Genomic DNA, 8884 nt, shown 5'->3' on the forward strand with positions numbered 1-8884 from the left:
CTAGAGAAAGTGACTTACCACAAAGGGATCATCAATAGATTATCAGTTGATTTTTAATCATAAACCATGAAGACCAGAAAGCATTAGGGTGATATATTAAAAGTACTAGAAGAAAAAATATAATCAACCAAATATTTTATATTTAGAAATTTTTTTTTTCAAAATTAAAACATAAATCAAGACTTTTTGGATAGATAAAAATTCATCAAATAACCTTAGAAAAATAAAAGGAACTGCAAAAAAGTGCTATGAAAAATTGTGTGCCTAACAAAGTAGATAACCTAGATGAAATGGACAAATATACAGAAAGGCGCAAAATTCAAAATTTGACCCAAGAAATAATAGAATATTTTATACTAGAGAAGTACTTTGTCACTAAGCTATGCCCTAAATCCAAGAAATAGCAGAATATCTTAATAGATATACAATAAGTAGAGATTTAATAGTAATGGAAAGGTCTGATAAAGAAAAGTTCAGGACCCCGTAACTTCAGAGGTGAATTATACGAAACATTTAAAGAAAAAAATCACTAATTCTGCATAAAAACTTTCAAAAATTAGAAGGAAAAATAATTTCCTACCCATTCTATTAGTCTAAGGCCAAGGTCAGACACAGACATCATAAGAAAACTTTTGATCAAATCTCATTATGAATATAGATATAAAAATCCTCAGCAATATATTAGAAATCTGAAAACACACAAAAATAATTAGAAACCAGGAGCTAGAAGGATTTATAAAAGGAATTAAGGTTGGTAAATGATATAAAAATCAGCTATATAATATGCCATATTAATAGAATAAAGCACACAACTCATATGGATCACTTCAATAAAGGAAAGAAAAGCATTGATAAAATCCAACATCCTTTCATGATAAAAGCAACCCACAAAATAGGAAAGAAAGGTGCCAAAGTTTGAATCTAGATGTCCCCCAAAGGCCTATGTGTTTCAGACCTGGGACTAATTTGGTGTTATTGGGAGATAGTGAAAATTTTAATGGTTGTGGCCTAGTGGGAGGTCTTCTGATCACTGGGGACATGTTTTTGAAGGGGATATTGGGAACTCACACCCTTTCCTTTTTCATATTCCAGCTATGTGGTAAACAGTTTTGCTATACTAAGTGCTCCCACCATTATGTTTTGCCCTCACCCTTTACCCATATACCAGAGGCCTAAACGTAATAGTTCTACCCAGTCATGGACTAAAATCTCCAAAACTAAGACAAAATAAACCCTTTGTCTTTATAAGTTGTTTATCGTGGGTATTTGTTAAAGTAACAGAGAACTGATTAATACAGGAAATTGGTACTAAGAATGGAGTGGTTATTGTTGTTCATAAGATGATATAAAACATGCTTTAGAATTAGTTTGTAGGAGGAATTTGGAAAAGTTTGAAAGAGAAGACTAGAAAAAGCCCATAATACTATAAGTGGAGATTAACAGGATATTCTGATGATGGTTTAGAAGACCAGGATGATGATAGGAATATGCATGGTAAAGATGATGCTGATGATATTTCAGATAGAAATATTAACACTATTAGGAATTGGAGTTGAAGCCACTCTCATCACAGTGTGGGAAAATTTAGACACATTTTGTCAAGGCTATGATTTGCTGTGTGAAATTGAATTTAAAGGTGATGGACTAGTTTATCTTGGTGGTGGAAATTTCAAGGCAGCACACCTTTTAGGAAACAGCATGGATATTACTGGCTGCTTTAATCAAAATTTATAGAAAGAATCAAGAGCATAGAGGAACAAAACACATATTTGGAAAATTTGCAGTTTGTCCAGAAAAGAAGTGCATGTAAAGTTCTGGCTGAGCAGAATATTGTTGCTGTTGCTAGTATGAAGGGAGCCTACAGAATGAGAGAAAACCTTTGCCAGCTTCTTATCAACAGGAGATGAATATTCAGAATTTAAAGAACTCAAAACCTTAACATCATTGTTTTGCCAATTTTTCAAATTGTTTCTTTTGTTTCAATTTCATTGATTTCTTCCCTTATGTTAATTATTTCCTATCTTCTACTGCTTTTGTTGTTGGTTTGTTCCTCTATTTCTAGGGATTTGAGCTGTAATATCAGGTCATTTATTTGTTGAATTTTTCTTCTTTGGTAATTCAAATCAGAATCACAATGGAATATTATTTCATATACACCTTAGTGGCTATAATCAAGAAATTAGGCAATAATAAGTGTGGCAAGAATGCAGAAATTGGAACTCTTGTTCATTGCTGGTGGGAATATGAAATAGTTCAATCCCTTTTTAGAAACAATTTTCAGTTCATTAAAATGTTAAACATAGAGTCACAATATTAGCCAGCAATTTCACTCCTAATTATATACCAAATAAAATTGAAAACATTCAATTCCATAAAAACTTATACATGAATGTTTATAGCAGCATTATTCATAGCAGCCAAGCCGTAGACATAATTCAAATATCCATAAACTGATAAAGGAGTAAAAAAAATGTGGTATATACATAGAATGGAATTTATTTAGCAGCATAAAGGAATAGAACACTTACATGTGCTACCGTATAGATGAACCTTAAGAGTATTACACTAAATGGAAGAAATTATACATGAAATACCCTACAATGTATTATAATACTTGTTTGAAATATCCATGGGGAACAAATCCATAAAGATAGAATACAAATTAGTAATTTCCATGAGCTCTGAGCAGGCTAATTGAGGAGTGACTGCCAGTGGGTATGTTTTGCCTTTTTAATGGGTACTGAAAATATTTTGAAATTACATAGTGATGGTGGTTGAACAATCTAGAGGAGATACTAAAGTTTTCTGAATTATAGACATTAAAGTGTTAATGATATAAATTATATCTAAATTTAAAATTTAAAATAACAGAAAATTTAGAGATCTCCTTCATTTAAAAAGTTTTGTTTAACATAAAATGCCAGTTTGCTGGAACACTTTCATCAGATCTACTTTTTCAGCTAAGTGACATACTACTTTTTTCAATGTGAATATCCATCATAGCAAGTTGCATTCATTTTTATGTGTGCATGTGTCTACTAGGTCTACTTATGATAACATATTTCCATTTCCAAAGTCATTACCTGATATGTGGTCACCATCACCCACTACAATCATCAATTGATATTCAAGGAAATAATGATGTTAGATGAGTGAAGATGCTAGAAGAAATGGCCTTAAATTCCTTGATATCACCAAGATTCATAAAACTATTTCAAGAAAAGATTAAAAAGTGTTAATTGAAATTTTCAACATATTTCCTAAAAGATTTGCACCTCTAAAAACAAAGTTACTATTTAATAACATTACTTGGTCCTAACAGAGGAACTGCATTCATCTGATAAAAATAAAACATTTTGAAGAAAGGCCTTGAACTATTGGGAAATACAATGTGGTATAGTTTTCTCAGACACTTTCTGGGTTGTAACTCTTAAAAATTAAAAGTTGTCTTTATCCGCATTGTCAAACTGGTCACTTTCTCTATTATTAACTGTACTAAAAAAAGGCAAAAAAGCAAAAAAACAAAACAAACAAACAAAAGACACAAACAATAAAACTTTTCTTCTTTTCCTTTAAACTACAGATTATATGTTTTCCAAAAGATAGCATTACTAGCTCTATGTCTTTGACTGCCACTCTGATGATGAACATTGTGGTGGTCAATATCTCAACGGAGCAAGCTTTGGCTTAGTAATTTCACATCAGCAAAATAGAAATATTAAGCTGTTGTTGTCCTTTGAGTATTGAGAAGAGTGACAATAAATGTCAAATATAAGTACCTCAATTGGCAATGGCATTGCTTTTAGTTTTAATATGAGGCATGAATCTGCCAAATAGAGAAACACCCACAGTGCACATGAAGTGAATTTTGACAGAACAAATTGGTTTCTCTCAACCATTGATGTTGTAATATCTAAAAGAAAAGCAACATGGTTGCTCAGAAAAGTAACAGAATGCTTGCTTCTGGCAATCAAATACAGTGTCTAAAATCTGAGGAGCTTGAGGCAGGAACACAATAGAAAAAAAAATGACTTTCTTGCTCGGTTTCTGGTCAAAGGTGCTGCTCTGCCATCTTCTTTATTGCCATCTAATATCACATCTTTTATTCATGATTAATATTCTCAACAAACCACAATGAGGCTCTTCAGTTTAATATGCATTTTAAAACTTCTGTATGTTGTATTTTAACAAATTATCAAATGGGATGCTGGAGACCTAGAAGAGTATCTTGAATATAGTAGGCATTTGGATCAGCTAGTATCAGTGAAGCAAATCCTGTTACAAAATGCTTCTATGCCTTTCACTTCATTGAACATTTGTTCCTCATCTGTAATGTGGACCTGATATATACTTTACAGGTTTCACATTAAGTGGAAAGTGAGATAATTTATTGAAAAGTTCTTCAAAGAATGTAAGAAATACGACAATAAGTAGTAAGTGCTTATTACTTTCAATACAAACTTTATGAAATAACCGAAATGCTTCTAATTTAAAATATGCATGTATATATATTAGAATAATTTAATGTAATTATTAAGATATTTTAGGTTAATACTTGGAAATAATTTTCCACTTATAGAAAAATTGTGAAAAATAGAGGTTTCCTGTATACCCTTCCCTATTTTCCCCTAATGTTAATATCTTGCATAATCAGAGAACACTTATAAAACCCAGGACATTTAATCTGGCATAATACTACTATTCTATAGACTTTATTTGAATTTTGCCAATTTTCTTATTATGTCATTCATCTGATACTGGATTCAATTCATGGTCCTACAGTATAGTAGTTGTTCTCTTATTCAGTCTCCTCTAATCTTGATCAGTCCTTTATGTTTATTTTTCTAGTTTTGTTTTTGTCTTTTATAAGTTGATACTTTTTTTTAACCAGGGTTTGAATTTAGGTGCACTTAACCACCAAACTACATTCTCAGCCCTTTTTGTATTTTATTTAGAGATAGGGTCTCACTGAGTTGCTTAGGGCCTAGCTAAATTGCAGAGGCTGGCTTTGAACTTGTGATCCTCCTGCCTTAGCCTTCTGAACCACTAGAATTATAGTGTGTGTATGTGACTATGCCCAATATAACATGACAATTTTGAATAGTGTTGGTTAATTATTTCATAAGAAACTGTTCTATATGGGTGTGCCTGGCATTTTTTCAATGATTAAAGCTTTTATATTTTTGGAAATAATGCCACAATTATCCACCCTCACCACAGAGAAACTTCACATGTATGTCCAGCTGCGTATTGCCAGTTAAGTCATACTTTTGTCATATCTCTCCCTGTAAGTGCCTATCTCAACTTTGATTTGGTGCCAGTTCATGTTCTGTAACCTTAGAATTCAAACAGGCTCAAGAAAGTTTTGTTCATCCTCTTACTCCTCCTCTTTTTTACTTTTGCATTGTAATCTTTGCAACAATTTTGTTTATTTGTTTGTTTGTTTTCCGGCTGTATACCCATGTGGAAATGGAAGCAGGTATTTTTTATCCCTGTAGTTTGTGCTCTCCTCACTATAAGTCTTTGTTTTTCTGAATTTTCATAATTAGGATGAATTTAGTCATTAGTTTTTTCTGGCAGTCATATTATATCAACTCCAGTCCCCAGCTATCTCCCTTTCTGCTCTGAGATTTTCTCGGCTTGCCTTTGCTTCCCACAAATTCTTTCATTGGAACAAAAGTGTAACTTTATGTGCTTGGATTTAATGATTTTTCTCATTTGTTATATATTTATTTTTAACTTTGTATATTCCCTGTTTTCTTTGAGTGGATTTATTTTATTTTCCCATCTTGTAGTTCTATATGACTATAAGGTCATCCTTGACTTCAGCACCCAGAAGCCCACTTTGTGTATATATTTATGTTACTATCTCTTCACTCTAAGAAACTCTACACAGTTACTCTCTCTCATATAACAGGTTTGCAAGAAGTGTTGTGTGAATAAGAAATATACAAAGTGTGTTAAAAATTTCTATCCACACAATAATAGTGTCTCTACTGAGAATATTTGCAGGTGTCAAGTTCAGTTTAAATTTAGAAAGTAGGGTGCTGTTGTCTTATTAAGAGAAGATCATTCATATTGTAAGGTAAAACTTGGTGCTTGTTTTATTATATTCTCTGCTTTCAGAGAGAACTCTAGTCCTGATTCTTCCCAGTTCCAGTGTTATTATATTCTATGACTCATATTCAATGTTTTTAGCCTAAAATTATCCATCATAATTTTCTGTGTGGGTGTATATGTATGTATGCCAAGCCTTTATCATAATTGGGATTTTTGGAAATACTTTAAATCCTAAATATATATTCCTTCTCATTGCATATCACCAAATTAAATTGACTAAATAGAAATGTCAATCCTTTATCTTCAAGAAAGTAACAATTCTCTCATTTAGCAAAGATTCTAGAAAAACACAACTCAGCATATTAGTTTAGTTGACAGTAAGTTATTGTAGGTTTATTGTATATCATTCAGTGGAATATTTTGAAAAACATGTTACCTCCACTTAATATTGTTACCCAAGGACATATTTCTTAGTATCAAAATGAATTCATCTGTCAGATTTTATATAACTTGACATTTGTTTGATGCCACTGTATTAGCAAATGAAGCCCTTTAGCAAAACCCAAGAAATGTGGATTGAAAATATTTTTATTATCATTATATTAGAATAAAAGAGAAATAATTCATTATAAATTTTTTTTTAAAAAATCAGTGTTTATTTATTTATTTATTTAGGAATATTGGGGATTGAACTCAGGGACACTCCCACTGAACCACATCCCCAGCCTTATTTTGTAATTTATTTAGAGAGAGTCTCACTGAGATTCTTAGCACCTTGCTTTTGCTGAGGCTGGCTGGCTTTGAGTCATAATCTTACTGCCTCAGCCTCCCAAACCATTATAGGGTTTTAAAATAAATATATAATAAGGGTTCAAATGCAAGATATCCCCAAATTCTATTTCAATGGTAATCATAGAGGGGAAAAGAAAATGATATTTCATTGGAGTTAATTGTCAGTTGTAAAGTACTAATCACCATTAACTTCTGAATCAGAAAAGGACAGACTAATCACCTTCTGGATGCAGGAACAGAATTGTGTGATGAAGCAAATTTAGTTTTAGAAATTCAATAAAATATGTGAAATGAATACAAATTATTGTCTCATATAACAAAAATAAAGTTGAATATACTAAAAAAGTAAAAAGATTTATAATGTGAGAGAACAAAAATACACAGAACAAATTAAGCAAGAATTAGGGACAAATAAATGGAGCATGTTTCCTTATATCTATACATAACAGACATTTATCAGGGAGTTTAGTGCCTTTTCTCTTCTATTTTTGATAAAACTGACCCTTTGGTCTGTGGGAACTCTGTTCCAGTTGGTTTAGTTGTATCTTTTTTCCTCTATTCCACTTTTCCCACCAAGATGGATAAATATATGTCTGGAAATATCCAGTTTTCCATAGGAATTAAAAGTCTTGTTTCAATAAGTTCTTAGAATATGAAAATGCTAGCACATGGGTTTCAGTGGTCATCTTGCCACTAAATATAGAGGGTCAATATATGACCAAATTTTTAAATTATAGAGAAAAGCAGAGCTCCAAAGACATTCTTTGAATCCCTAGTGCATGTCCTTTGAACTCTTTTAATTTATTTAAGGCAATAATCTACCCACCATGCTTCTTCTTGACTCATTTTTTATTATTTTGAATCATTTGAAGTGAAAACAATCATAATCCTTTAGGCATGCACATCTTTCCTCAATATACTCACTTGTTATAGAAAGATAAGGTCAAATTTGTTAAGAATGATTTACTTTGGTTCTAATTTATCTGAGCAGGTTAGAGTTCTTTGTGATTGGATGTCTATACCAACTTTGTGATTCTAAGAGCTAAAGAAATAATAAGACACATAAAATGGAAAGGATGGAAGGCCACCCCAAATCCCAATGTATAAAGTTGACTCAATTTTTAGTCAATCTAAAAATTATAACTAACAAATATCAAAACAGAAAAAATGTTAAAATTTTGATAATATAAAAATAATAAAGAAATGATATGGTTATGGGTAATGTGCATTTAATTAAGCTGACTTTTTAAAACTCAAATATTTGGAAAAACAGGTTTATTTACTCCTTAATACAATACTAAACATACTTTAACTTGACTTCCTGATTCCATGATTTATATGCTTAACTTAGAAATTGAGTTGATAAAATAAATCAAATTAGCTTTCTGATTAGAAATATTGTAAAGAAAAAAATTCTGTACAATAGCAGCCCTAGGTAATAATGTGAATTAAAGAAACCTAGTCTTTCAATGCCCTAACCCCATTTTAATCTCCTTTTACTCTTGTCTGTAATGAGGTGAGGCTGTATATCAACATATAAATGATGATTGCTTTTGTTCATTCTGAGTCCTAAAATCTTGACCACAACAGTCTAGATCTGATCACTTTGAAATATTAATTAGATGTAGTTTTTAAACTCAGAATTCTATGAAGAAGAGAGGACTAAGCAGTAGGAAAAAAAGTGCTAATGATCACTGAGTTTTTATTCTCTGACAAGTATGGATTCAAGTATTTTCAGATATTGCCATATTTAATACTCACAATTAACCTAAGATCTTCATTTAAGATATTAGAAAATTTGGGCACAGAATGTTTAAGTAAATTTTCTAAGGTCACATACATGCCAAAACCTCCCCTCTTGAACATTTTTTTGAATGCCATTTTGTTTTTTAATGACTTCTATTCCAGTACTAGTAATCAAATGTATATTTTCTATAATTTTGTTTAAACAAATTATTAACTATTTTTATTGCTCTGCTGTCACTTCAAGAAGCATGAATAAGTGGGGTGAATAAGACTATAAACAGTCCCT

The sequence above is a fragment of the Spermophilus citellus genome, assembly GCF_964194105.1.
Source record: "Spermophilus citellus genome assembly, chromosome: X".
NCBI classification, from domain to species: Eukaryota; Metazoa; Chordata; class Mammalia; order Rodentia; family Sciuridae; genus Spermophilus; species Spermophilus citellus.